We start from the raw sequence: 8,561 nt of genomic DNA, 5'->3' as shown, positions 1-8,561 counted from the left end.
AGAGAAAGGTCAGGGAGAATATATGTGTACTTATCTAGTGCAAGCATTAGAATTTGTTCCGGTTAAGAATTATTGGTTAAAAGGCTATGTAATTCATAAAGTAACGCTTATAATGGAAGAGTTGAGGTCTGTTGTAGCCTCCACAGTCATTGAGGGAGTTTAGGAAGAATAGAGACAATATAGATTCATCTGAAATAGTGAAGGAAACTATCATGGAAGTACAGGATGAGGTCTTTGATTTTAATGACAGACAAGGAGAGGTATCTGATCAGTACCGCTCGTTAGGGAAGAGAGAAACTAAATGCATGTGGTTTGATTCTTCTGTTGTGAAAGTTAGAGATAGATGGCAGGTAGGAATCTTTGGTTCCAGCGGTTAACTCATTCTGTAATATCAGTGAGGAATCTTGAGGGTCCATGTCTGGTGAGAATTCCACCACCAAACATTTTAGAGACGGTCGTTCGACCTCTATCAAGTATGTGTCAATCTTATGCTTTGTCATGACTGTGGTATCAGCAACAATCAGTAACAGATAAAATAATGTCGTTGTCAAAACATTTGTTTAAGCCTAGGTTTAGGTGTTATTGGGTTAAGTGAATTAACTTGGGTGCATTTGGTAGATGGAAAGTAAAATCAGGTAACGGCAAACCCTGAAGCATTTGAGGTGTAACCATTGAGGGCTAAAAGTTGTTTTTGTTCTAATAAAACATATGAGGTAAGGGGTATGTTTATGGGAATATCAGATTGTGATGTTATATGATAACTTTGGGTATGCATGAAATTAAGGGTAGTAATGAGAAATATGTTACTTTTTATGTATCAGGTAGTAAGAACAGCAGGACTTTGATGGTTAAAAGATTAGCTTTTGCCTGACAATGTGACTATGGGGAATTTTAGAGATTTGGAGGGTTTGTGGTGATAAAGCATATATATTCTTACCCTATGGATGGACAGGATGTTGTTACATGTCAACGTTGAAGCTTCCATATGAGGTTTCTACCATTATAAGAGGGGTAGCACCGGACACAGAAATCTGAAGCTATATTTGAAATTGGATGAAAAGAGACATGGCTACATGTCATAGTCTTCAAGCCTATCATTGAAGGATAAATCTAAGGGAGAAGGGGGGACTTTTTCCATGGTATGGTGTAACATTTGGGAAGATCATATTGATAATATTAGGTATACTTTGAGTCCAGATAGTTCAGATATTATCACTAGGGTTATATATGCATTGAAGAATATAAGGGATGCATTTGGGAGATCTGAGGGAGCAGAAGTCAGCGAAGACTTGGTTGCAAGATCAGGTAGGCCAGTAGGGGCAGTGATGGGTTACATTTAATGGCAGCTTTGATAACACTGTGTGATGTTTGTAATTTGTTACTGACCTTTGAGAAAGCTATGATATTGAGATAGGTTGGAGAGTGATGCCTGGAGACAACACTCAGATGCCAGTGTTGACTGTTCCTGATCTGGATGAAGATGGACAAGTAGACCTGAATGGATAAATATCATTTTTGATGTTTTGATAATTTTTCAAAAAATTTTTTTTCCCAATATTAGTGTGATTTGTAGTATGATTTATGAATCAAAGGGGGGAATGGGTTTATGTGATTCATACATCATTTATATATCATTTTTATATTCTTAGTTGATATTGATGTTTAATTTGAAAGTGTTGTTTTGCAAAAGATACTGTTTGGTTTTTCCTTTTCTTCCAGAAGCATTTGGGGAACATATGGAGAGTGAAATACTCAAACAGGGACAATATGACTGGAGGAGATGAAACAAGGAGGGTGTGGCCGATTCCATCATCAACAAATCCATTGGAAGAGGAGACTACGGGGAGATGAAGTGTAGGGACTACATTCCAGTGTCTGCAATGAAATATAGACATGTGTAATACATAATTGTGTCATATTCTTAGGTATTAATTTTTGTAGAATGATGTTTGATGTTATTGAATACATGTGAGGATCTTAGATGTTTTTGTTTATTTTGTGAATGATTAGGGACAGGGAATTTAGGCAGGGAGAGGTTCACTGTAGGGTCCAATGGGTTGACCAGCCTTACAATGGATATTTATTGGATAGGATTTTGTTTGCAGGGGCTTACATGTGTATTTAATTGCATCATAGTTTCAAATGCATTTACATTGTTTATGAGGTTATCTGGAGTACCGAGGTGGTTGCCTGGGGCAGAGGGACCGTGAGAGAATTTTACTGTCTTGATTGATGGATGGAAGGTTGCCGGACAGTTTTTCGCTCTTACACTCCATAGAGATTTGTTCATATTTCATAGTAATGTATTCACACTTCATAAAGATAGTAATGTATTCACACTTCATAAACAGTTGTTCATATTTCATAGAAAGGTATTTACACTCTAGAGGAGAATGTTTTTGGTTTAAGGTTAAAGATACTCAATAAGATAAATTGTTACTGGTCATAATCCTATTCTGTTTGTTTTCGAGACTTAGTTCGTCTCGAAGGGGGGAATATCGTATATGAAGATTATGTCTTTGTTAAATGTTTTTCATGAAGAAATGGAATGTTGTTTATGTTAGTATCAAAAGGGAATGTTTTAGTGTAACGTCACATACAACAGACAGGAAGTGTGTTGTAGACAGGGGAGACTGGTGATTGGCCAGAAGAGGGAGCCACCCATCTTTTTGCATTGTTTATAAATAGGGGTTAAACGAAGAAGAAAGTCAGAACGGCCATGGCAATCTGGGACGCCGTTCTCCAGACACACCGCGGGTCTGTAACTTATGCTGTAACCTCATGATTTTAATAAAAGCCTCTAACACGGTGCAGCTTGAGCGGACTCTTTGTTGACAGCAATAATTGCCACCATTCACCCGATATGACAGTAACATATCATACAAATTGGAGGACGTAACATATCATACCAAATGGAGGGACACAAGAAAAAATATAATATAATGTGAATGGGTGTGAGACAGCATTGGTTCTACAAATCATTCAATGGTTGAAAAAAATTGGAACACATAATTTGCTACCATGTTCATTTTATTGATTTTTGTTGTTGTTTTAATCAAAACAATCAAAACATTCATCAATGCATTTTACAATAGATGCTCATCTATCTTAAGCTATAAGCTATAAACTATAAGGATTACTACATGACCACTGCAAGGTTAACCATGATGGCTTCAAGTATGAATAGCACAAATACCTTACAGTCTCTGGCAATACATTGAATACAAGCAAACATACAGATTGTTTTATTAATGTTACAGACATTTTCCAATATTTAATAGTTTTTAAAGGAGTTACATATCAATTTATATTAATTCATAAAAATGAAAAAAATAGCTAACTGCAATATCCAAAGCATGGCAGAAAAAATATAGGCAACACTTTATTTGGATCTGTAGGCTAAAGACATGCTGTTGAAATGCTGCTGATAGTCTACAGATAGTTTGTTGAACATCTGTAGATTTACTATTTATATAAAATGTTACCAAAATATACAGTGAGGTTTTGATCCCCTGCTGATTTTGTATGTTTGCCCACTGACAAAGAAATGATCAGTCTATAATTTTAATGGTAGGTTTATTTGAACAGTGAGAGACAGAATAACAACAAAAAAAATCCAGAAAAACGCATGTCAAAAATGTTATACATTGATTTGCCTTTTAATGAGGGAAATAAGTATTTGACTCTTAAAGGGAGTGCTCCTAATCTCAGTTTGTTACCTGTATAAAAGACACCTGTCCACAGAAGCAATCAATCAATCAGATTCCAAACTCTCCACCATGGCCAAGACCAAAGAGCTCTCCAAGGATGTCAGGGACAAGATTGTAGACCTACACAAGGCTGGAATGGGCTACAAGACCATCGCCAAGCAGCTTGGTGAGAAGGTGACAACAGCTGGTGCGATTATTCGCAAATGGAAGAAACACAAAATAACTGTCAATCTCCCTCGGCCTGGGGCTCCATGCAAGATCTCACCTCGTGGAGTTGCAATGATCATGAGAACGGTGAGGAATCAGCCCAGAACTACACGGGAGGATCTTGTCTATGATCTCAAGGCAGCTGGGACCATAGTCACCAAGAAAACAATTGGTAACACACTACGCCGTGAAGGACTGAAATCCTGCAGCGCCCGCAAGGTCCCCCTGCTCAAGAAAGCACATATACATGCCCGTCTGAAGTTCGCCAATGAACATCTGAATGATTCAGAGGAGAACTGGGTGAAAGTGTGGTGGTCAGATGAGACCAAAATCGAGCTCTTTGGCATCAACTCAACTCGCTGTGTTTGGAGGAGGAGGAATGCTGCCTATGACCCCAAGAACACCATCCCCACCGTCAAACATGGAGGTGGAAACATTATGCTTTGGGGGTGTTTTTCTGCTAAGGGGACAACTTCACCGCATCAAAGGGACGATGGACGGGGCCATGTACCGTCAAATCTTGGGCGAGAACCTCCTTCCCTCAGCCAGGGCATTGAAAATGGGTCTTGGATGGGTATTCCAGCATGACAATGACCCAAAACACACGGCCAAGGCAACAAAGGAGTGGCTCAAGAAGAAGCACATTAAGGTCCTGGAGTGGCCTAGCCAGTCTCCAGACCTTAATCCCAAAGAAAATCTGTGGAGGGAGCTGAAGGTTCGAGTTGCCAAACATCAGCCTCGAAACCTTAATGACTTGGAGAAGATCTGCAAAGAGGAGTGGAACAAAATCCCTCCTGAGATGTGTGCAAACCTGGTGGCCAACTACAAGAAACGTCTGACCCCTGTGATTGCCAACAAGGGTTTTGCCACCAAGTACTAAGTCATGTTTTGCAGAGGGGTCAAATACTTATTTCCCTCATTAAAATGCAAATCAATTGATAACATTTTTGACATGCGTTTTTCTGGATTTTTTGTTGTTGTTATTCTGTCTCTCAGTGTTCAAATAAACCTACCATTAAAATTATAGACTGATCATGTCTTTGTCAGTGGGCAAACGTACAAAATCAGCAGGGGATCAAATACTTTTAGTATAAAAAACATGAGTGATAGATTGTGAAAGAAGAAGATTGGAATTCAACACAAAGAGTGATTCACATAAAGAGAGTAAGGAAAGGTACAATACTGCAGCTATTGACAGCGGTTTCGAGAAAGACTATGTGGTAGTTAGCCTTGATCAATATAACATCCATTATTCTATACCAGACACTCAGAGGCAAGACGGCTATAGTAGGCTATTAGCAACAGTTGCTGTTGTAGAAATGGGTGGCTAAGTGGCCATTTTCTATTTTGTGACATTAGGATGCTTTTTTTCAGTGTGATGTACTGTACTCTTTACCATTATGGTCCCACTGTGTATTAAAGGGTGTTAAAACCATATTTAGATTGCCATTGTATTGGCATGTTCAGTTCATTTACAGAAAGTGTGAACATTGTTACTTCAATATCTCTACCCAGTCGGTTTGCGCTTGTTTGCAAAGCTAATGCATGTCATCATGTCAATATCATATCTGTAATACATAACGATGTGTAGGCTGTTCCTCATTTTAATACGCTATCTTCCTTTGTAGCTACCATGTAAATACATTAGTCTGTCAGGAATACTGACAAAGCGAATAGAACATAAACCAGAAATGGATTCAGCTGTAAATAATTCAGCAGTCTGTGTTCTTAGTCCTGAAGCATTTTCACTCACTGCCAGGAAATATACTGCAAATAAGACCAGGAATAAAATAATCTCAGTTTATAATGACATTTTTACAATTTAAGTCGGACTGAATCAGTTTCTTTCATATATTTTTATATTTTTATATTTCTAGCCTCAGCAGTAGAGTATGTGATCAAATATCACTATGAAAATAGAGAGATAGTCATCATGATGAAAGCATAAAGAATCACATACACCAGTTGTTTCACCTATAACTGAAAAAGTTAGCGAACTTTTGTCCTCAGAACAGACTCAATTCTTCTCTAAAAGGTGTCGAAAGCGTTCCAAAGGGATGCTGGCCCATGTTGACTCCAGTGCTTCCCACAGTTGTTACGTTGGCTGGATGTCCTTTGGTTGGTGGACCATTTTGATACACACAGGAAACTGTTGAGCGTGAAAACCCCAGCAGCATTGCAATTCTTGACACAAACCGGTGTGCCTGGCACATACCCCATTCAAAGGCACTTAAATATTTTGTCTTGCCCATTCACCCTCTGAATGGCACACATACACAATCCATGTCTCAGTTGTCTCAAGGCTTAAAAATCCATCTTTAACCTTTCTCCTCCCCTTCATCTACGCTGATTGAAGTGGATTTAACAAGTGACATCAATAAGGGATCATAGCTTTCACCTGGATTCATCTGGTCAGTCTATGTCATTGAAAGAGCAGGTGTTCTTAATGTTTTGTATACTCAGTGTAATATGTAGGAGTTCTGAGAATATCTACATCTACAAAGTCACGTTAAGTGATTTTAGTTTAGAACTGAAATGTGAATTATGTGAATTATAATTAATGGACATTTTTGTAGGGGTTGATTCATTTTTCGTCAGGCCAAATGAAGTTTGAAATTTGAAATTGGAATTTATAAACTTTAGGAAGCCTTTTTAAAACTCAAATACTCTACAAGTTTGCATTTCCTGCTGTGCAGGAACATTTCCAGCACAAAAGAGTGATCAAATTAAGATCCTACATCTGTAAACTGACATCGAAATAAGCAATTATATTATATTTTCTTCTTTAGTCTGTGCTAGTTAGTATCATTATGCAAAATGATTTTGGGGGTTGTCACAGTGGTTCGTGACATAGCATCGTGTCCAAGGTCAGTCAAATCTATAGCTGCATCTGAAATGGTACCCTATTCCCTACATAGTGCACTACTTGGTCAAATGTAGTGCACTATATAGGGAATAGGGTGCCATGTGGAATGCAATCTATGGCAGGATTTATAGGCTGGATATTTCATCAGCATTGATTTTTTGCAAGGTCACCAGGAGAATGTATACCCTATAATAAACTCAAATTATAGCCTATGAAATACGAATGGTAATTTTCATCTTAATGGCTGTCATTGATTGACGCCCTCAACGTAAAGTTGAGCGCTGTGATCATCTATTTTAGGAATTTTATCATGACTTAATGCCATTGTTAAGACTCTATAATCTGCCATAGATTTATGTAGACAGATGACACAATGTTTCTCTCCAATTACACAGTAACATAGAGGCTGCATCCGAAATGGCACCCTATTCCCTATAGAAAAAAGGGTTCTAAAAGGGTTATTTGGCTGTCCCCATAGAAGAACCCTTTTAGGTTCTAAATAGCACCTTCTTTTCTAAGAGTGTACTTTCGACCAGAGCCCTATGGACCTACTGTATGTTCAAAAGATGTGCACTATATAGGGAATAGGGTACCTTTTCAATGCATCCTTAGTTAAGCATAGTTTAATCTGCCATAGATTTAATTTGACAGATGACACAATGTTTTTCTCCAATTACACAGTAACACAGATAGTGAGTCCTATTCAAACCTTACTTGGTTCAGCTATATAAATGCTCAGTGATTCTCAAGAGGTTTGTGGTCTCGGTCTCACAAGCCGCCATACTCTTCCGGCTTGTCAGTTTTAAAGTTATTTAGCTGTCCACAGTGGGCGTTCTGCTGTTGTTGTTCAGAGTAGTAATGCATTCACACAGTGAGTGTAGATCTAGATTGGACTGTGGAGCCCCAGCGTCTTCCGTCTGCTCCTCCACCCTCAGTCAGTGGACTATGATTGTTTAGTTATTCCTTTCAGTGGTCCCATCTACCTCTCTGCTCCGACCGATAAAACCTACCCATGAAAGTAGGCTTGGAGCCAACAGCCAAGGTGTCGGTGGAAAGGAAACGCTATGGTACAGTAGTTTGAACCCTCCTGGATTCTCAGCAGTAGGGCACAGGCAGGTACAGAGCTCTGTGGTAGATTTCCATGTAGAAATGTTCCATGTTGCGAATGTCATAAAATACAAAATAGTGTTCTAACATTATCTTGCTTTGACAACAACGGCGGTGTCGGAGCGTATTGTCAGTCTATAAGGAATTCTCGAAACAATGCTTTTGTTTATATAGTATAAAAAATAATGTTGCCTGCAGAGTCACATAGCTATCAGCCCTATTTTCCCATTTTGTTTCAGTGTCTTGTGCCCTAATGCTTTGCACTAAAGTATGCTTTCATCCATCATCCAACCTGTCAAAAAGGATCTGTAGTTTCTTCTTCCTCCGTAGCGCATGAAATGTATTTGTTTTGCCTTTTGTTTTGAAGTAGATGGAAAGTGGAAATAATGTTTTGTTTTTCATGTTAGATCTTTTTTAGACTCCCTGAAAGTGGAGTCAGGTGTGATGGTTAGAATATGCGTCAGCAATCTTTGAAGTTCCTCATCAATGTTAGTTTACAGGTGCTTGCTTCCCAGGTAATAGAAAGAAGATCAACAAAGATTGGACATCAATGCTTCTCCACTTTCTCAGTTTGTCAAAGCACAAGGCAACTGTGTCCTGGAGGAGCATTGACGTCACACACGCAGTGTACTGTACCCAAACTACAGTCTGTCCTTTTCTATTCACACTGC

This window comes from Coregonus clupeaformis, chromosome 17, assembly GCF_020615455.1.
Source record: "Coregonus clupeaformis isolate EN_2021a chromosome 17, ASM2061545v1, whole genome shotgun sequence".
NCBI lineage: Eukaryota > Metazoa > Chordata > Actinopteri > Salmoniformes > Salmonidae > Coregonus > Coregonus clupeaformis.
Note: the sequence above shows the minus strand (reverse complement) of the source record.